General features: G+C 34.3%; 1 protein-coding gene and 1 non-coding gene across 5 annotated transcripts in view; one reads left to right on the forward strand and one right to left on the reverse strand.

Moving 5' to 3' along the window:
• Window positions 1–10,716, reverse strand: part of LOC5575886 (neuropeptide F) — a 101,936-nt gene extending 91,220 nt beyond the window's left edge. For all 4 annotated transcript variants that reach the window (XM_021854200.1, XM_021854189.1, XM_021854186.1 and 1 more), the window contains exon 1: window positions 10,651–10,716. The gene's annotated coding sequence lies outside the window, so the exon portion shown is untranslated. The remainder of the gene's footprint in view (window positions 1–10,650) is intronic.
• On the forward strand, window positions 190–260 carry Trnai-aau. The gene has a single exon. It is a non-coding gene; the product is annotated as a tRNA-Ile (tRNA).
• Window positions 10,717–22,524: the final 11,808 nt, after the last annotated feature.

Genomic DNA, 22,524 nt, shown 5'->3' on the forward strand with positions numbered 1-22,524 from the left:
AGTATGAGTTTGAAAGAAGTTTGAGATTCTCTTAATAATTTCACATGAATTTCGGACAAACCCTTATTCTATGAAAGTTATTCTCCATCTTACGGACTCTATTGAAAAATAATTAGTAACATTTTCAACTGTCCCATACAAATTGAATCAATCTTACTTAGTTTTATTAGTAGCTTAGTTTACCAACTAGCCTTGGTAGCTTAGTTGGTAAAGCACTTGTCTAATATACAAGAGTCCTGGGTTCAAATCCCAGCTGAGCACTTGGATTTTTTTTTATAATTTCATCTGTTATTTAACTATCTTCACAACGCTTAATGAGTTAATTAATTTATTACCCATGCGGATTGGATTACCAATGGATGTGTCGATGTAAATTTTCTTGTTTTGTTTTCCTTCAAGCTATCCTCAAAGTCGTATCCTCATTGCCATATTTAGTTTCTCCAAAGGTGTAATGATGCCGTAATTACTTAAAACTGAAGCCTTTTTCAAAATAATATGCGTGTGTCTTAAAAAAATGCACACAGCTCAAAAAGATAAAAATTGGAAAAGCTGTGCAAAGATGGCTGATTTTTTTAGTACATTATATATTCAAAAAACTGTTTCCAACCATATGACGAAATGTAGCAAGAATGAATGCATTTGTATGTTATTTCAGTAAAAAAAATTGAAGAAAGTGCTATTTTTGACATACTACTTATAAGCTAATCTATAGATCCACGTTTATGCCAATGACAACGACCAAACAAGAGAATTAAATGAAATTTATAATGATTGCTAACATACATCTTAAGTATTGAGAGCAAAAAAAAGAAACATTCAACAGTTTTAGTTGTTTAAGGCAAGGCCAAGATGGATAATTTTGAGTTTTGCAGACTAGCATTTTTAAAAATACCGTCGATGGTGACAATAGGTCTAGGAGGTGAAATTGGGTGAAAACGGGAATATATGATTTATGAAATATTCCGACCAATAACGCTGATATTTCTTAATCAAATAATACATATGCTAGGGTACAGTGTGTGGTATGTATCAAAAACCAAAATGTCTTGGTTGCCATTCGTTTACCTTTTCATGGATCAATTATGATCTCAAGAATGTAAAAACAGAAACGTTATAGACGTTCCTGTATGATATGCATAGTAAGGCTGTGAATGATTGAGTGTATTTTTCATATGTGAACAATACGTTAAAAATTAAGCGATTTCAGCACTTTGTTTATTGTCTTCGCAAATCAGAATCAAATGATTTTTCAATCAGTTAAGATTACAGAACATTAGTACAGATGTATATCTATCACTTTCGATACGTTTTAGAGTGTTTTTTTGACATCTGGGAGTCAGTATTGGTGTGAGTAATGAGGATAGAAATATACTCACTTCGTAACTACATCACTTTATTTGAAGTACGTTTTTAAATATGTTCTTAATCACATTTAATCAAACTTCTGCCACCAAATGATCATGTTTGAGTAGGAAAATGAACCTGTGAAGGTTCTAGCTGCAAATATTTGCAAATATGTTAGCAGCGTGTCTTCAAAGTTGTGAGTTTTACCAATAAAGGCAATGGTAAGAATATTTATAGAATTGATTACATACCAGTATATTTGTTGCTAACTGGAATGAATATACAAAATAATGTAATTTTCACTACTCATGCTTCAATTCGATATGAATGCACTTGCAACATTGTATATTGATTTAAGAGTAGTTTAGTAGAGAGAGACAATAAAATCCTATTATATAAGTATTGATACAACAGCCATTCTAATATGTATGACATGACTTCCCAAAGTGTGGGAGGAGTGACATGAAATTGTTGTTGTACTTATTTTGAGCATCAAAACAAGATATTCAACGACATTTCAGCATCTATATATACAGTGCTAACAAAATAAAATTGTGGGAATAAAAAGTATTTAGAAGCAACAAAATAGTACCAAATAATTCACTTGTTATTTCTCAGTTGTAAACATTTGAAACTTAAAGTTAATTACATTAAGTGATATGTTCGTTATTTGGGTTTTGTAGAGATTTGATGTGAAATTGGCATTATCAATTAATAAATAATTCAAGTATTTATTTGGTATGTACATCTTCGGCACTTAGAAAAGTGTTCATTAGCTTTTTACATCCACATACCAAAAAGTAGGCTTTTGAGCATGTGAAGTAACTCTGTGAGGGGAATCTTCTCAAGTTCGACATTAATAATCCTTATATATTGCTTTCAATCTATAGATTTAATGGTACTTATCAATAAAATATTAAATACTATTGTTAATCTTGGACACGAAAAGAGAGACAAATGCAAGTCAGTTTTTTGTTCATATAACAGAGCATTCGCAATATGATCACCGCATCCTATTTAGAATTTTTGAAGTGATATCAATAATGGCATCAACCTCGATGGAGTTTTAAAAGTCAAAAATAATTATTTTGGCAATTTCTGATGGTATTTACCATCGGATATTGAGTAAAATGATTTATGACCGGTTCGTAGAACAAATGGAACCACTGTGCACCCTCCTCTTCGTGGTATTTTTTATACAAACATTTCAAAATTTGTATGGACCGTAGTCTTTAGCCAAACCACTCCCCAGTTTATGGACGACCCCTAATTCCACTTTTTAGCACTGTTTAGGACGTGGCCAGGAAAACTATCGACAACTAAAAGATATGTCAATCTCGTCGTACATCTCAAGATAAGTTTTAAAACTCTAACATTTGACTTGCTTCAATTGGTCTTTAGTTCATATACAATGCGTTAAAAAAATGAGTTGTTTTATGATGATAAAACGGAGTTATTTATCGAAGAAGTCGGAACGTCACAAAACCGTAGCTTGACAAAATCGAAATATAATAAAAACGGAACATACATGTTATTCTATATGATATTCTCTACCTCTATAAATGAAGAAAGATAGAAAAGCTTAGGTTGGACACGCAATTTTCATAAGAATTGTTTTCCAAATAAAATATTTGATTATTTTAAATCTATAAATTTCAAATCGTTTGATGTTAGCAATATCAATTTAGCTTTGGTTCCGATTTATTCAAGTTTTTTTCAATACCATAATTTACTACTCCGATGCCATCATAATCAGTATGCAGATTCCCATCGTACCCTCAATATAAGCTAGAATGAACAATTGAAGCGGCATGCAAATTAGTTATCTTCTTTTTTTCCTCTAGCAAAGCCTTTTACCCATTTGTTAATAGTTTTGCCTTGAGCCCACACCAATCGCTAGCCTTGCTGGAAAAAGACACCCAAGGTACGGAAACGTGGCTTATCACTGATTTCGGCAACTGTTGCTTTTGCACTCACCCCACAATTGTTCTTCTATTTTTAATATCTGCAAAGGCTGAGTAATCAGGGAGCGAAATGAAGGAAATTCAGCATGGTTTCATCAGAAAGTTATGTTTGTGCATTTACGCTATCACGGATAATAGGTACACAAAATAATTTCGATATCGATAAATGTACCAGTGGCAAAGTTGCGGAAGAGGACAGCGGTTCAAGAGCGATAGAAAATTTCATTTTGCCATTATGGTTTCATTTTACTGCTGTTGAGGTGAGATGAATCTTTATTGATGGAGAGTGTCTTGTGAATTGTGACAAGAAGATTGCGAATAACCCACCTATAATAATATGAGCTCTCACGAAGCTACTTCGTTGCATTGTGTTTTAGTGCATAGATTTACTGAAAGTTTATTTGATATGTATAAGAAAGGAAGATAAAAGATATGCACTAAAATCTTGCTTTACGTAGTCTTTATTCCTTAAATTGAATAAACATACATTATTTTTCGTTGTTTGTAAATTGAGTTATCACGATTGCAATGTATTATTATTTTATTTGTATTCTTATACATACACATACATTGAGGGCAGGGATATACATTTATTCACTAGCACAAACAGCAAGATATCAAATTGTCAAATTGATGTCAATATAATCACATGTCATCGTTTTGAATTTTGGTTTATAAACAAACAGTTTCAAATAAAGAGTACCATAAAACTGGGTAACTTTGATAGATTTTTTGAAAAAAAACTTGACTGTTTATGCATGCTGTTTCAAAAAATTATAATTTATATTTTTGAAACAAGTACTGGAATCCTAACTATCGATTGCAGTTGATAGATTGCCAAAAAAATTGAATGGATATATAACTTTTCATATAATCGAAAGTCGGTTTTCTGTTTTGGGGTTACCATGATAATGGAGTATAAATCGAACAAAATTGAATGAATTACGTAACATTTATAGGGCTAGGCGTTTAACGTTATATGGAAATTTCTGACCTAGATTACAAAAATTGTCCTAGTTTGTGAAAATGCTTTTCGCTAAGAGATTTGATACCATATTCAAGTTATATGATAAGTAGGTTGTCAAAAATAAGTGACCAACTATTCAAAACTACGTAAAATAGTGATCGTAGAACAGATTGTTCGTAAGCGTTTCGAAAATGCTAAAATCGTATCAATTTTTAATATTCGTATAAAAATGTCGCGATTCAAATGAAAACAAAACAGCTCAACATGAAGTGTTTTACCAATATTCTAAAGTTTTGCATTATTTTTGTTTTACCCGCATTACCAAAGATACCCCGTATTACGGTATTTGTTATTATATTTTTGTTCAATCAATTTTTAGTGTAATCAAAAAACTATTTCTGCTAAAACTATTTCATTGCACTTCTACAAAAACTATATGTCATCGCTTTGAATTTCGTTTTATTGTTATGTATTTTCCAAAATGTTAGGAAATGTCTGTTGCTAAATGACTTTGGATAGACGCATTTATTAACAATCCATCAAAATTGACGTTGCTGATGCTCGGTTTCATTGCTGAAAGAGTTTTCGCAATTCCTTCAACAACAACAAATATTGTCAAAGTTGAATGTCCGATTTTTTCAGAGGGTTAGATGTGCAGATGAAAATTATTAAATTTGATCATGCTGTGGTGCAACGTGGTGAGTTAATTCTAAAACATAAATACCACTGAGTGGAATATATCAGGTCTATGAACAAGTTCTCCAAACATAACATCATTATATTTTGAGTCATTTTCAAGTTATTTGCGCAAATCACTGTCCTCAAAATAGGACGCTGAGCGTAAACGGGTCAACAAACCTTTTATTTTAAATTTAAATATAATATTCATTTCTTATATCTATGTAGGTGTTCTATGTTAGACGGCACTATTTTTTTTTATTTTTCATTCCACTACTTGTTTTATGACACCTTTGATTCAGTTGTCAGCTTATGATGAATTTTAATGTTTAATGTTACTATTTTTAAGACGTTCATTGCGTCTAATTTCAAATGTGACTGGGATTGCTAAAGCCAGTGAGGAACTGTCTCTAGGCACGACAATATATTATCAGGCAAACATGCTAATCAGATATGAATCATGGATGAATGATATATTTCTTCAATAACCCGTGATAAGTGTGAATCCAAACCACAAGCCAAAATTTTTAATATGGATTTAGGGGACGGCTGAAGCAGGCTCTAAAACACATCGCAGTGCATCATTATTCATCACATGCGTTTGCTCGCTCATTGTGTTTATTGGATTATGGGTGTATGGTTGTGGAGCTTAATCTCACGGCTGCGAATAGTCACATCAGCTTTCAATTCACATCACATAAGCATTTCAAGTTGTTTTGAGTTCAATTTACTTAACCTACTCAACCTAGATATAAAACGCTTTTTGTCTAAAATTGTAATTAATTCTATTCCACATTTGCTCCCATGTTTCAACATTGAATATTCTATGTAACTAATTAATACTATATCAGGGAGAGAGCTTCAGGATCATTTTCAAAATTTTATTTTGAACCCTCTGCAGAGCTTTCTTCCTGGTATAACAACAACTTATCCATTGGATGTGCAGATTTTGAAATTTAAACGGTGTCAATGATGACGAAAATCATTCTCCCAAAATTTGAAGTGATTAGGAAGACATTTGGTTGTGCACACGACATTTGAAGTTTATGTGGAAATTACTCGTCACAATAATCTATGGAAAAGTGAACAAACTCTTCTTATGTGAAATCTTCCCAGCTTCAGCCAAAGACCACATTTTGATTGAACGTAAGGATAATTTACTATTATTGGTAACAAAATCTAAATCATGCTGGGATGATCATTCAATTACTTTCAGAGCAACACTGCTTTTTTTGTTGTAGAACATAGTAGCCTGGATTACTTTGATCTATTCTCCCCTACAGGAGCACCATTGCACACTGGTCCAGGAAGCTAATTTAAGCGGACATGAGGTTTTCGTCAAGATTTATTGATTTTAGAGCCATAGTTTATTCTGAGAATATGTTCAGAATTTTCAGTACTACAAAATGTACGGAACAAAAATTTTTTTACGGTGATCGCAAGAGTGACGCATACGCCAACTTTTATATTTTAACGAATCGTAAGTTGAGCAAAGTTGTAGCAAATGATCATAGAAACAACTTTGCCGAACAAACTTTTTCTCGGTTTTGCTTCAGAGCCGAGATAATTAAGTATTTTTAATAAAAAATCGTTTTTTGCTCTTAAGTGTTTTGTTTTTTAGTTTTATTGGCCTACTATGTTCCACAATGTTTTTATACTTATCATTTGCTACAACTTTGCTGAACATACCAAAGTTGTATTGCTTATGGTTTTCATGTTATTTGAGTTTTTCATCTTAAAATTAGCTATTTTGTATGCCTTGTATCTCAACTATGAGCACATCAAAAAAATATATCTTTCAACCAAATGATTTTACAGTCTTTCAAGTACCTGTGAGCAAAATTTGGAGAAGATGATATTATTCTATCTCGTTTAAAATCGATTTTACTAATAGACGATATGAGATAAATCCATATTTATTGAATACTAGTGGTCCCGGCAAACTTCGTCTTGCCATCAAGTAGGCTGTTAAAAAACGCCATGAAACGTCCTGTGCAAAATTGAAGTTCCGTTCACTCCAGTTTTTTCAACTTTCCCGTTAAATATCCTTTACTTTTTATATGCACAAACACGTCGGAACACCTCAGGAACATAACTATGTAAGAATTTTCAAAATCCGATAGCCCGTTTTCAAGCCATTTCGTGACATACAAACACCAATCCATTTTTATTTACCGTTTTGATTCATATTACGGACAGCTTTTAATTCCGGACACTCTTCTTTGTATGGGAAACATTTCACCCGAAATGTTTCAATTTTTGCCTATCAAAAGTTCGCACTTTCGAAGCTTGTTTTAATAAGTATTTTTCATAAATATCTATGGAAATATACAATGCCCAACTGTCTTAGACGTCTGTTTAGTGGTTGGGCAATTTCAATCGATTATTTGACTTCTCTTTTTATGATTTTTATGAGCTGTCCGGCATGCCGTGTTACGACCATTTGAGTTCCTACCAGCTGGAAGAGGTTCGTACAGTCTCAGCCCTAACCTTCCTTCGAGGGTTTTTCGTGGCGATCCTTTAGAATGCTGTTACACTTACTGATACGTCTACAACTATTGCACGGAAGTGGTGTTGTCCGGCATACAGCATTACCAAAGAAAAACATGAAACGTGGAATCCATCAGAAGATTCTGGGAAAATCATGCCACAGAATTCAATCGGACTGTAAATTTTGTATATGTATTTTATACGGCTTATGTTGACTTCCAACCCGGTGATCTTGCTTAGGAATAGATTAAATACAGGTAGAGGAAAAGACGATGAATTTCTTGCAGTAGCTTCCAAGTTAATCGAAAACAACTGAAAAACGATGCACTTTATATTTCTATATAAATACACGTGTTACCTTTGGTTTGATATGCTTAGGTAGCCATGACTTTTGTGAGTTGAACATGTATGAATCACTACACTTTTTTATATTAAACTTTGGGAGGGATTATTAGAGTATGTTTTAAACATGTATGAATATTCAATAAATATGGATTTATCTCATATCGTCTATTAGTAAAATCGATTTTAAACGAGATAGAATAATATCATCTTCTCCAAATTTTGCTCACAGGTACTTGAAAGACTGCAAAATCATTTGGTGGAAAGATATATTTTTTTGAGGTGCTCATAGTTGAGATACAAGGCATACAAAATAGCTAATTTTAAGATTAAAAACTCAAATAACATGAAAACCATAAGAAATACAACTTTGGTATGTTCAGCAAAGTTGTAGCAAATGATAAGTATAAAAAGTTTGTAGAACATAGTAGGCCAATAAAACTAAAAAACAAAACACTTAAGAGCAAAAAACGATTTTTTATTAAAAATACTTAATTATCTCGGCTCTGAAGCAAAACCGAGAAAAAGTTTGTTCGGCAAAGTTGTTTCTATCATCATTTGCTACAACTTTGCTGAACATACCAACTTACGATTCGTTAAAATAAAAAAGTTGGCGTATGCGTCACTCTTGCGATCACCGTAAAAAATTTTTGTTCCGTACATTTTGTAGTACTGAAAATTCTGAACATATTCTCAGAATAAACTATGGCTCTAAAATCAATAAATCTTGACAAAAACCTCATGTCCGCCTGAATTAGCTTCCTGGACCAGTGTGCATTGTTGCCTGCCGAGCAGTTGATGAAACATGCTAAATGCAAACCCATTTTATGATGATCGATAACAATTTATCCTGACTTACAATCAAAATGTGGTTATCGGCAAAGTTGTCGCTTTAAAAATTTCACATGAAAAGAGTTTGTTCACGTTTTCATAAAATATGTTGACGATGACGGGGCCTTCCTTAGCCGAGTGGTTAGCATCCGCGGCTACAAAGCAAAGCCATGCTAAAGGTGTCTGGGTTCGATTCCCGGTCGGTCCAGGATCTTTTAGTAATGGAAATTTCCTTGACTTCCCTGGGCATAGAGTATAATCGTACCTGTCACATGATATACGAATGCGAAAATGGCAACTTTGGCAAAGAAAGCTCTCAGTTAATAACTGTGAAAGTGCTCATAAGAACACTAAGCTGAGAAGCAGGCTTTGTTCCAGTGAGGACGTAAGACCAAGAAGAAGAAGAAGAAGAAGATGTTGACGATGAGATAGAGGGCTGAACACAAAAAAATGGCGTTTTCCATTGTTATCTCTATATAAACTTCAAATGGCGTGTGCACAGTCAAATTTCTTCCGAATCATTGCAAACTTTTGGGGGATGCTATCTGCCATAATTAAAATCGTTTAAGCATTGGGGAGCCAAAATAACAAAATTTGCATCACTCTGTTATCCATATTGGTACAGCAAACAGCATTGCCGGCCTGAAAGTTCGCTTGAAGACCAAAAGCTTGTGCTAAAGCCAAAGTTTCGATTTTAATAAGAGGATAATTTTTTTGATAACACTTTTTATGTTTTAAGAGGGTTACCTAAACTTTACCATGGATGTGTTTTTTGCGTATACTATTGAAGCCAAAAAACTGCTATTTTTAATCGTATTTTCAGACACAAATTCCAGAGAACACAGATTTAGTTTCCCAGTACCGTAATTTCGGGTGAAATTGATCACTTTTCACGGTTTTTCTCGTCTGTTTTCTATAATGTGTACAATGGAAAACAACTAAATACAGGAAAACAAGTACAAAGGTGACCCTCATCGGCTCACGTACCGAAATTTTCTAACAAATGTCGTTTTAGTGCTAACAAATAGCTCTAAAATAAAAAATCGGGGGATCTCATTTCGGGGTGAAATTGATCACTTGTCAATGCGATTACTGTTAGTTTCCAAAACAATTCTTCTTAATAAATTCGAGCTCCCTGAATCCGAATATGCTTGTTAAATTCTTAACAATACAATATTCATATAAATATTGAACAGGTAAATTTCAAAAATTAAGCGGAAAACGCCTAAATGTATGCAATTTCCTAAGGAATTCCCTGATATCTATCAGAAATTCAATTATTTCAACCAAATGAGCAAATTGTTACGAGTTTTGTGATGAAATCTGGTTTGGGGACATATCTCAATCATCCTCTCAAAATTTCAGGTTTATACCATGTTCGAATCCTTGTTTATAACTAGAAGTTTATGGATGTTTGTCAATACTGCACTGTACATGATTTTGATATTTTGCATTATTTTCATAGTAATTGACATTCGTTAACGCAAAAAAACTTCACAACACACAATTCGACAATAGTTACGACAAACAATGCTCATTCACTGCAAGTTAAATTGATATTTGTGCTCCATAAGGAAGAAATAAAATCTAGTGATACGATGATCAATTTCACCCCACTGATCAATTTCACCCGAATTTACGGTACGTTAAACACTTTTGTGCTTAACTGGTAAGGCAATCTCAAATCACAGGTATCCTGCAACAAGTTGCATTCACTTTCCATACTTCGCTGCAACTCTCCGAAGGATTCGGATGAACAAGATACATAAGTTAAAGGTAGATTCTAACTGCACACAAAAATCAGTATTATTGTATTTGCTAGCCAACCGATAATCATTGTATTTTTTTGTAGCCTTGCACATATCCGCCGAGTCAATAAAAAGGTACAAATCGCCAATAACTCTCACTATTGCTCAAAACAGAGTACCACTTGTTGCAAGTTTAATACTATAACTACAACAATACTCTTTTGCTGATACATCATCACACTTTTTACAACAGAACAGCACAGAAAAAAATAACTTTGAATCGCACCTGAAGGGCTACTTCCACTCGAAATCTGGTACGTTTTAGGACTGTCGTCTGCCATGGTTCCTCGTTGTGCTTTTATACAAGTTTTTCACTTACGTGAAGAGTTTTCCCATTCTGTGACACGCTGCCCGAACAGTCAGCAGTATGGGAAAAAGTAAAGGAAAAAATACAATGATAACACCGGCTCGATTGGCGTCATCTCTCCAACGGCCAGGAGGACGGCTTCCACGATTGCGCGCGTTTTTTCCTCATTGATGAAAACTCCATATAACAAGTGGCGGAACAAGACGTAAGGGATCATCCCTGTTTTTGGCGGAGTGAGGGAGCAGCGAAAAGATTTGAGTAAGTAGATCAACTTTCATACCTAATCCGCTGCAATCGAAGATGTTATTAAGGATGAAGAGAGAATGAACATCTATTTGGGAAAAGTAAGAAGAGTTCAACAGAAAGACTGGGTGAAGAGGCACTCGTCTGGGTGTTAATCAAACTATCACGTTTCTCTCGTTACGCACAGTGAATTTGAGAAAAAAAATTTGAAAATATTAGCAATTTTTATACTTTTCGAATTGACAAATTGCAAAATCGTTGTCTGAGTTTCTGATTGAGCTGATAAACAATCAGAACTTCAAAAGTTCAAAAATATTTTGGAGGAGTTTATGTTTATTGTATGGTAATTGAGCATAAAACACAATAATTTGATCGAACAAATATCATCATATTATGGAACAACAGACATTTTTTTATAATAAAAAATACAGTCCGAACTTATCACAGATTTCAAAGATAAGTAGTCAATCTATTACAATTTGAATCATTTAATCATACTTATACTTGCATACTTTATTAGCTTGGTTTCAGGTCAACTATAATACAATGTTTTTGATCCAAATTCACCAAATGTGACCACTGTGATTACAGGAAAATATCAAGGGGTGCAATATAAGGCATAAGTATCGGCATAATATTGCTTTGTACAAATCGATCAGATTAAAAATTAATTAAATCGGTTTCCCAATCGATGGGCGTTGTGAATTCGAGTGGGCAGGTTTACTTACCATGCAGAAGAGACAAGATTGTCGATAGAGTACGTGATTTTTAGGCGCAGTACTAAATATTGTTTGAGCTTGTTTGAGGATGACGTTTTTGGGTTGGTGCGTAAAAAAGTTTGTGAGTTGAGTTTGCCAAATAAAAGGCGTTAAAATACCTCATATACACTTAAAAATACCTCACTTACATAGTCAATCACAATTTCAAACAGTGCCGTGAAATTTAAAAAAAATGGAAAAGATTTAATGCTAATAGCACATTGTCACGCGGTGTATCAGCTAATAATGCCAATGACCAATATTCAATTGTCACTTTCAATTCACTTTGGTGATTTTTTTAAAGCTTTGGTGCTCATATTTTTCCACAATATGCGTCGTATTGAAATGCTTTTGATTGCAAAGCTTCAAACCATTCGACTAAAAAATCCTTTTGTCGAAGTGAATTATGAAGGTGCCCAGGTAATTATTTTCGTGTTTCGAGAAGCTTATCAACAAGCTAAATACCTACATTAGACTGATACAAATTTTGAAGTTTCTGTTCCCCTATGCTTAAACGATATCAATAGGGTCCTAAAGCCCTGTCTCATTTTTATTACCAAACGCTTAAGTTTAGGGCAGAAACACATGTTTACTCAATTTTTAAATGATTTTCATTAGTTTAAGTACAAAAAACATTTTTTTATGATTTTTGAGATTTTGTCACACCCCTTAGTTTAAACTCGAATTTTGGGTACATTTTGTTTTCCGTGTCGCTTCCGAAATGTCAGATAGGAACAACCCCAGTGATAAAACTATATGCCCTGTGGCATTTTTGTCGAAAAAGTGAATGTCAAACAAGATCACAAGTGTCAAGGTTGATATTTGGAACCATTTTTAAAAATGAAGTTAAAAAATGATATAGCCGTTATTTGAGCGGGAAAACTTGCTAAAGTAGTTGCAAGAACATGCTCTTTCGTATTATTGAATAAAAACGAGAATTCATTAAACATTTTAGGACCCAATTATGATAAAAATCATTCTCCCAAAATTTGAAGTGGTTTGGAAGAAATTTGGTTGTGTACACGCCATTTCAAGTTTATATGGAAATTCCTATGGAAAAAGCAAACATTTTGTGTTCAGTCCTTTTACTGCTCGTAATAATATTGTATGGAGAAGTGAACATACTCATTTCATGTGAATTATTCTTGGCTACAACTTTGCCGAAGACCACATTTTGATTGGACGTAAGGATAATTTGTTTTCATTGATAACCAAGTCTAAATTATGCTGAGATGATCATTCAATTACATTCAGAGCAAGACTACTTTTTTGCTGTAGAACATAGTAGCCTGGATTACTTTGATCTATTCTACCCGCCAAGAGCACCACTGTTGCCTGCCGAGCAGTTGGTTAAGCATGCAAAATGCAAACCAACTTTATGATTATGAATAGCAATGTATCCATACGTCTTATCGAAATGTGGTCTTCGGCAAAGTTGATCATCGATCATCCTAAATTGGTAAAACAAAATTAAGCTTTAATTAACATATGGTTAACAAACAGGTCAGGTAAACTTCATTTATGCGATGTAAACATTACGTCATGCAGTTCAGTTTTTTTTACATTTTCAAAATTTTATTTAGTATCCTCTGCACAGCCTTCTTTCAGGTATTACAACAGCTTGTCGATATTGGTACAGCATACAACATGGCTGATTGGATATTAATTATATCTGGCTTGCTGCCACCAATGCCTTCACACCAAACCCATTCAGCAATGTTCTGCTAAAATTTGCCGAGCTGAAGCCGTCAGCAAACTAAATTGCCGAAATTTCAACAAAACCTTGCTCACGGCGTGTATATGGGAAAGGTTTATCACAAAAAATAGGCATCGCTAAATCTTTCACCATTTGAAAATATAGGTTTTTTCGCTTTCATATGACGTCCACAGAGGGATCCCAAACATTTTTTTTTATTTTAAATTTTTGTTTTTTAGAATAAATTATTTTTAAATGTAATCATTGTGAATGACAGTTTCATTGCTCTTTAGCTTCAATTCCAAATGAAAGTTCATAAAATAAATATATATTGAGTTTTATTTTGTAAACAATAAAACTGTCCTATGTGATTTTGAGGATGTTATGATCCATTGGACACTTATTCGATTATATATGTTGAAAATTCGACTGTTATTCACTTATTAGTACTGTGGAAGTATATGGATCTGAACACTGCTTCCTTTCATGGTTAGAATACATTAAATTCATTCTTCTTTTTCTGTCTGGCATTACACCTCTGCTGGGACATAGCCTGCTTCCTAGCTTAGAGTTCGTTGAGCACTTAGTTATTATTTGAGTGTTTTCTTTGCTAATCAACCGTTAGTGCATTTGTATATCGTGTATAGAAACAGTCAACCATTTGATCGTGCGGTCTATGAGTACGATCTTGTTAGGTTATTGTTGTGCTTGAATGAGTTATCTGCGAATTCTCCCGCAATCGTCTTATACACTGCGCGATAAAACTCATAGATGCCTCAGAAAGACTTAAAACGATAGTGTCAATAAGAAAGGTTTTTTCCTTCCGCAAATCACTGTCTGTATTGGTTTATTATGAGGATCATCAATATTACAACAGCCTGCGAAAGGAAACGAAATATGCTAAATGCCCTATTCCTCAAGCCTTAGCAAAAAGCCTCAAATATCCTCATTGATTATATTATTGAGGCACCCCGAAGCAAGTGGCAATCCGAGGACTTTACTAATAGCATTTAAATTATTTTGATGTTTTTAACATAGCATTTCAAAATTTAACAAGAATGTAGTGGAAGATATTTTCTATTCAACCAAACTTTAAAAATAATTCCACCATGAAAGTGTTTTTTTTGACAAGCATAAACATCAATAACACAACCTTCACAATTACTGCAGTAATAAAAAAAACGTAGGCAGCTTAAAAACATGGTTAATTATGTGATTAACGGTAAGTGTTATAAGGTAGATGAACATGTTAAAATCCACGTATCCGACTTGCCCAACAGAGTAGGGTTACTGCAAGTTGAAGTTGATTTTTAAATTTTCTTCCAAGAGTTTCAATATCTCGAAAAGATACCTTCCCGTTCGTGCACCCATCGGCAAATATGCTATCACAAGGTGATTGATCCATTACATATTAAAAATATTATATTTGGAATTGCAAATTTTATTGGGAAATGTATCTGAATTACTTACTTATATGTTCCTCTTGCTCCGGGCTATTATCTACTACCAAAAAAACACAGTTTTCAACAGACTGAAGGATTTATTTCTTATCACTTATTTTTTCACTACCAAATAAGTTAATCAAGCATCTTCGTGTATCATATTAATCGTGAAAAAGTTGAACATATGAACACAGCAGCAAGTTTTATTGATGTGTTAAAATGGTTTACAAGAGCTATAATTCGTATCAATCGTTTTCAGCTTGCATTTGTACGGAATTTATCACTAATATATGCAATTGAAGGAAAAGCTACGTGAAATTGTTATGAATTACATAATTTATTTCAGGATGGTAGGTTCGATCTCATCGATCGAGAACATTTTTCTTACATACAATATACAAATACATTAATGAACGATTGGCGAAGCAAATTCTCATAATAAATTCTCAGTGAATAAGTATCCGCAGAACTAGCTAATAAGAAGATGAAAAAACCGAATTTAGTACTCTACCATTTAATTCCACTAGAGTTGTATCCTTTGATACGTGTATTTAGACCTCAACTGTAAGGCCGTCTTCAGTGTCGTGTACTAGACTCGACTTGCTATGCTGGCTTTGTCCCAATAAGGGTGTAATTCCAGATAGAAGAAGAAGAAAGTCATGTATTCTAACCATGAAAAGAAACAGTTAAACGCTAGAAGCAAATACACACTTAAATCAGAAAGCCGATGCGTCTCTCTGTGCAAATCTTGGTTGAAGGTCGTTTGCTGACATCTAAGCAAAAGTGACATTTGAAGTCAACGGCACCCAAAGGTGTAGCTTCAAATCAACTTGATTTTTTTTTGACATATTACTTGAGGTTCGTTTGCTGACCACTCGGTTGTGCGAATCTTGGTAAAAAATGAAAATTAGCCAAACTCAACTGATTGTGTACTTCCACTTACGAATAAGTGTCCTATAGCTTATTTAATTCACAATATCACATAGGACAGTTTTGTCCATTACAATATATAACCTTATATATTGCTGTGTGCATTTGAAACGCAAATATCAAATGCGGGAACACCAAACGCGGTAAGATTTTCCACAAGAAATGCGATGTCAGAAATAGGTTTTTCTATCTGGGTCAGCGGTGATTTAGATAATCGTTGCTAGGAGTCCTTTGATTGGTTTGTGTTACCGCATTTGAAAGACATTTAGTTAAGATTTGCACCTCAAATGCAAACAGTAATATCTTTGTTCTATCAACTTCCATTTGAAATTTAGGCTAGCATCGAGCTTGAGAGAAAAAAAAATCTGCCTTTTACCATGATTACTTATTTACATTGTACTTTAAGGAACAAAAATTTAAAATAAAAAAAAATGTTCGAGATCCCTCGGTGGATTTTTTTTTGGGAACACGTCAAATGAAAGCTAAAAACCTTCATTTTCGAATGGTGAAAGATTTAGCGATGCCTATTTTTTTGTGATAATATTGTTCTACCAGACACGCCGTGAGCTGGTTGATAGCAGATTTTCTGAATAAAAAAATCCATAAAACTAAACTTAAATGTCAGCAAAAAAGTGATGAAAAATTATGCTCATCAAAATTTAGCAAAAAATTGCTGATAGTAAGTCTTCGAGCTGTTTAGTGGAAAACTTATGAGAAGACGAGCCGTAGCCCCGATCAGCGCATGATACGAGTCTCCCCGAGTGCACATCACCTAGCGCGCTTTCAGAATTGTTGTGAGACTCCGGCTAGCGCAGCACACTAGGATTCCGATGAGCTGGGAAACGGTTTTTTTTGGAGACTCGTCCGTACATTCATGTGCTCCTGAGAAATATGTAACTCTAGTTATACCATTTAATTCCTCTAGAGTTTGTATCCTTTGACAGACACGCGTATTTCGACCTCAACTGTAAGGCCGTCTTCAGTGTCGTGCACGACTTCGAAGTCGAGTCTAGTACACGATACTAAAGACGACCAATATGCAATAGAAAGCATATGACTTTTGGTAGAACTGACAATTCATGGAAAGGACATGTGGTCGAATATAAATAGTAAGGAAACAACGTTTTACGTTTAGTCCAATTATCGTCGAAAGTAACATTTTATCGATTATAAACAGAAGAATCGAACAATTGAAAAAGTATCAGCCATCTATACGCTGTTAGCAGAACTAAATATGTTATTAAATTTGATGGAGCCTACTTTTCCAACATATTGATCAACCTTTTGCATTTTGACGTTTCATGCTGCTCTTTTGTTCAGACATGTTCTGCCAATCGAGATAAGGGGCTATCCATCAATTATGTAAAAGTTTATGGGGGGAGGGGGGTTTGAGATTTCTTACGCGCCATACATTTTTTTTTATTTTCATACAAAAAATCTTACCATGGGGGAGGGGGGGGGGGGTTGACAAACCCCGAAAATTGTCTTACGTAATTAATGAATCGCCCCTAAGCTGATCTTAAATGGAAGCAAGCCGACTTTTGTCATCTCATTCAACTACCCTACCCGATATATAATGAGCACAACGTTCTAGTTCAATTTTTCAAAGCTTCAACCGCAAACTCTGTTATCCACCGAGGTCATCAACCCCGTCAACAAAGCCATATATTTGCTTGAGGAATGTCATTAAGCTGAAACTCACAATAAGCCAATTGAACATAAGTAGAGTTACCGACAAAAAGGTTTTCTTTAAAGCATTTTTTTCTTGCCGTTGTATTCAAAAATATTACCCACGTCCGTAAACTGCAAGACCCGGAATTCACAGAAAGATCCTGGGCAGTTTCTCCGAAGACTTCCATCAGATGAAGATGAGCAGCTAATTACGAAAACCGATGACATTTCACAAGAATAATAAATGCAAAAATTATCATGTTTACATCGTTGAATAATAAAAAAACTAGTTGAGCCTTTTTTCAAAGAAAGATGGCATTTTAAAAGAATAAAAAAATACCTTAAGTTGAATATTTCAGTCAATGCACAAACACGCTACTTCTAAAAAGTTCATTTAAGGTGAAGATGAATCGAAGCCAAAGTTCAAATTTTCAAGAGCACGGATCTGGAGAACCAAACATCCGTTTGAGCTAAAAACCTAATCGATTGGTCACAACCAGCTAGTGACCAATCGATTAGGTTTTCAGCTTAAACGGATGTTTGGTTCTCCAGATCCGTGCTCTTGAAAATTTGAGCTTTGGCTTCGATTCATCTTCACCTTAAATAATCATCGAAATTCTAGATAACATAATATCAAAACACAAACAAATATATGTATGAAATTTCAAAATATGACAACATAAAGGATATTTTATGTTACATTCAAAAAACAGTTAATAGTTCAGATTATTAAAAAGAATACGTTGTCTTACCAATTTTGCAAAACTTAGACAACAACAATCAATTTTACCAAATGATATTCCAATAAACTGTTTTAAAATAAGCTTTCAACCAATTTTTATCTATACGTCCAAATGTCCATTGGACCAAAAGTCCCTACGACCAAATGTACGTTCGACCAAATGTAATTCGACTAAATGCTATTCGACGAAATGTCCTAAAGCCGTCGCATAATGGTCGTTTGGCATAATAGTCGTTTGGCATAATGAGTCTGAAACCAAGGATTTCTTAAGATGACATTCGTTTCTACATTTCTGTTGAATCCCACTAACGATATCAGGCTTGTTTTGGAGTCAATTGATACAAAAATGACACTTTATTTAACAATCATTTGCTCTTGAATAAACTAAAGCAAATCAGGAAAGTTATTTTCCGAGTCCAGTTATATTCCCATAAAACCCCTTGATAAATATTACTTTTAAGCACTATAAGTAACGATGGAACCACCAGTCCCTGTACGAAATTATGGATAACGAACAACCTGCCATCCATCCCAATTTAGGTGCATCAAACAGAATTATAAAAAAATAAGCTGGTTACCTGAGTTAGAGATTTGTCGCAGAAACAATAAACGCTATCAGAATTATCCATTGAGTCAAAGGAGTGAAATGTAAATCCTAAATTACATTTCACTCCTTTAATCATTGTTGACTCAATGGATCATTCTGATAGCGTTTATTGTTTCTGGAACAAAGCTCTAACTCATGTTATTAGCTTATTTGTTTATGATTCTGTTTAATGCACCTAAAATAAATAAGAACTAAAGTATAATATAGAGAAAGGAATTAACCTAAACCTAAAATATTATTTATTTTGTAACCTTTTTTTGGTTTCCTGGAAACACGTTCGTCAACATCAATAATTTGATACATCATAAAAATTGCTACGATCCAAATATTAACTCATTTTTATTTATAACAGTTTTAAAATTCATTGTCTTAAACAAACTTTTGCACCACCAGTGGGTAAGAGCTCGAATCAAGTGTGGGGCAAAAGATCGTTGACCAAAACACAAAATATCTACATTTTTATGACAAGCAAATGTACCAGTCGTAAACCTATGTTTGCAAAAAAATACATACTTACTAAATTTTCATCAAAAAAATCCTACATGTACCAAAAGTTTTTTTATGTGAAGCCTCCAAGTACACATGTTTTCACGATAAGAGGGGTTCCAATAAATTGGTCAGATGATGTTAAGCATATAGGGCTCACGATAGATAAACATTTAACTAACAAAAATCACATTGAGAGCATTCAAGCCAAATGTAACAAATATATGAAATGTCAGTATCCACTTATTAACAAATATTCAAAACTTTGTATTATGAACAAGCTAGACAACCAAAATGATCATATGACGAAATCACCTGAAGACTTTGAATGTACAAAATCTCACTTATGAGATGTCGCGAAAAGGCCTTCTACGTTCAAAAGTGGAGGCGATATACGTGCTTATATTATGTGATGAATAATAGCATACAATGCGAGTGTATAAATTTTCTATCGAACTAACCTGTGATCTTTTGCGACTTAACATATGATAACAAATGTTGATTTGACAGCTGCTACGGATTGATTCGACTTACTTTGTACGAGTGTACGGAATGAAACAAAATATGCAAATGAACTCAGAAAAAAAGCGTTTTATCCGAGGAAACTCACCAATCTGACGATTTTAGCCATCGTGTTTTGCGGGTTCGATGTAATTTGTTTGAATGAACGAGTTATTGCGTGAACTTTTATTTGACTTCTGGTTGTCTGGGAAGCTTTTGATCCTCAAACAAATTTTCAGGCTGAATATGTTGTATACCGTACCAATATAGACTAGCTGCTGTAATACTAGAAAACTCTGCAGAGTTGCAAACAGATTACAACTCAAAAATCGTTAGATTAAGTTAATTGGAAGCAGTGCGCATCGTACCTTCTTGCTGTGCGTACACGAATTCTCTCTGCTCTTGGAAGTTTTCTTAAAAAACTACCTAAAGCAATAAAACATTACTATTCAGTGCTACATAAACAGTACTTTTCAGTGCTAAAATTAAAAACGGTACTTTTCAGTGCTACTAAAACAGTACTATTTTTCTACTATTGATCCCTCTACGATCCTTGTTTGGACCCGTTCCTTCGATTTTTCGTTGAACCCGTCGGCGAAAGCTAGCGGTGGTAATTCTTTTTGGACACCGTCTTGGGAAAAAACCTCTCGAAGGTCACGTCTTCTTTCGTTTATTCATTGAACATGGTATCAACAACAAACAAAAGGAAGATTTCCTTCCAAATCGCAAAGAAAGAAGACTGTCGCGTTTTGCGGAAACTCTTAAAGATCGCGAACTTCTTCCCCAGGAACACACGTGTTATGATTGTGTATTATCAACTGATATATGACCAAAACAAGTCATATATAAGTTGATAATACACAATTATAACATGTGTATTGCTCGGGTTCTCAAACATCTTGAAGACAAGAAGCACAAATTGTTTTACTTATGACGACAAAACTGAACGTTTGTTCAAAGTTGCCTTGAAAGGTCTCTCAAGTGACTATAAGTCACCAGAAGAGATCAAAAATGGAATAATGATTTACTTGGATTTTCCCCAGTCCAAGTAATCATTATGAAAAAGAGAACCCAATCTGACATTGTTCGGAAAGGGCTTTCTCAAGAATATTATTTAGTTCACTTTAACAAAAAAGAACTAAATAATATTAAAGCTTTAGAAAAAGCAAAACTTTTGTTCGATGTTCGTGTGACATGGGAAACCTGGTGGAAATTACCAGAACCTCACTCAGTGCCGTCGGTGCCAAAAGTGGGGTCATGGTACTGATTTGCGAAGGTTCTTCTCACTCCATGGACGTCTGTCCAGTGAAGGAAGATACCACCAAGTTCATATGCTCTTATTGCGGGGCCAAATTTTTGGAATTGCCCTTCATGCAAGAGAGTCATTGAGGCTCGTGCCAGGCAGATGAAAGATAATGTCCGTTACGATAACGGTCGTTTCCGGAATTTGCCTGGTAGAGTATCGAACAATACTCATTTTTCAGTTAACGATCGCTTGATTAGGAATCATACCCATCAGGAAGATTATAATCATGCTCATTCACAAACAAATTTTAATCCGTCGGGTAGCCGTTCGAATCTTTCAATTTCGAATGTATCTACCCACGGAAAATCCTTTGCCGATATCGTAGCAGGTTATTTGAACTCCTCCCTATTCGTTCTATGAGTACCCATTCTACTTGTTTCAAATCAAGTGGAAAAACCCCTACCGCCACAGGTAACATCTACTCCGCCTCTTCGTCTACCGAAAATTTTAATGGGAAATCATCAGATGTACCCAGTTCAAATGATATGTCTGCCTCTGACTTTAATTTTCTAACTGAACAATTGAATCTAATGATTGATGCAATGCTCAAAGCCACCACTATGACCGAAGCAGTCCAAGTAGGTGTAAAATTTACAAGTCAAATTGTTATTGGATTACGTTTTTCTAATGGATCCATACGTGCATATAGCAGTTATTACTGAAACGTATTTGAAACCTGGATCTAAATTCAAAAGAGATCCTAACTTTTTTGTTCATCGTAATGATCGACTTGATGGGGCATGTGGGGGAGTTGCAATCATCATTCATAGGCATATAAAACTTCAACTGTTTTCGTCATTTGAAACTAAAGTTTTTGAAATTTTGGGTGTTTCTGTTGAAACACAGTCTGGTAAATATACTTTCATAGCTGCCTATTTGCCTTTAAAATGCTCTGGACAGCAAGTTAATTTGCTCCAAACTGACTTGCGAAAATTGACTCGCAATAAGTCGAATTTTTTTTGTCATTGGTGTCTTTAATGCCAAACATCGGTCATGGAACAATTCTCAAAGTAATTCCAACGGCAGAATTTTATTTGATGAGTGTTCTTCAGGATATTTCTCAATTCAATACCCTGATAGCCCTACATGTTTTTCCTCTTCTAGAAATCCATCTACGATTAATTTGGTCTTAACCAACTCTAGGCATCTTTGTAGCTAACTGATTACTCATGCTGATTTTGATTCTGATCATGTCCCTGTTACATTTAAAATATCCCATGAAGCGATTCTCAATCCTATCAGCTCCACTTTCAATTATTTTCGAGCCGACTGGAAACGTATATTGACTCTAATCTTGATGTTAACATTTCTTTACAAACTAAAATTGGTATTGACAATGCTCTTGAAACTTTAACAAATTCCATTGTTGAAACCAGGAGCATTGCAATTCCAAAATGTGAAGTAAAATTTG

The sequence above is a fragment of the Aedes aegypti genome, chromosome 1, assembly GCF_002204515.2.
Source record: "Aedes aegypti strain LVP_AGWG chromosome 1, AaegL5.0 Primary Assembly, whole genome shotgun sequence".
Lineage (NCBI taxonomy): Eukaryota > Metazoa > Arthropoda > Insecta > Diptera > Culicidae > Aedes > Aedes aegypti.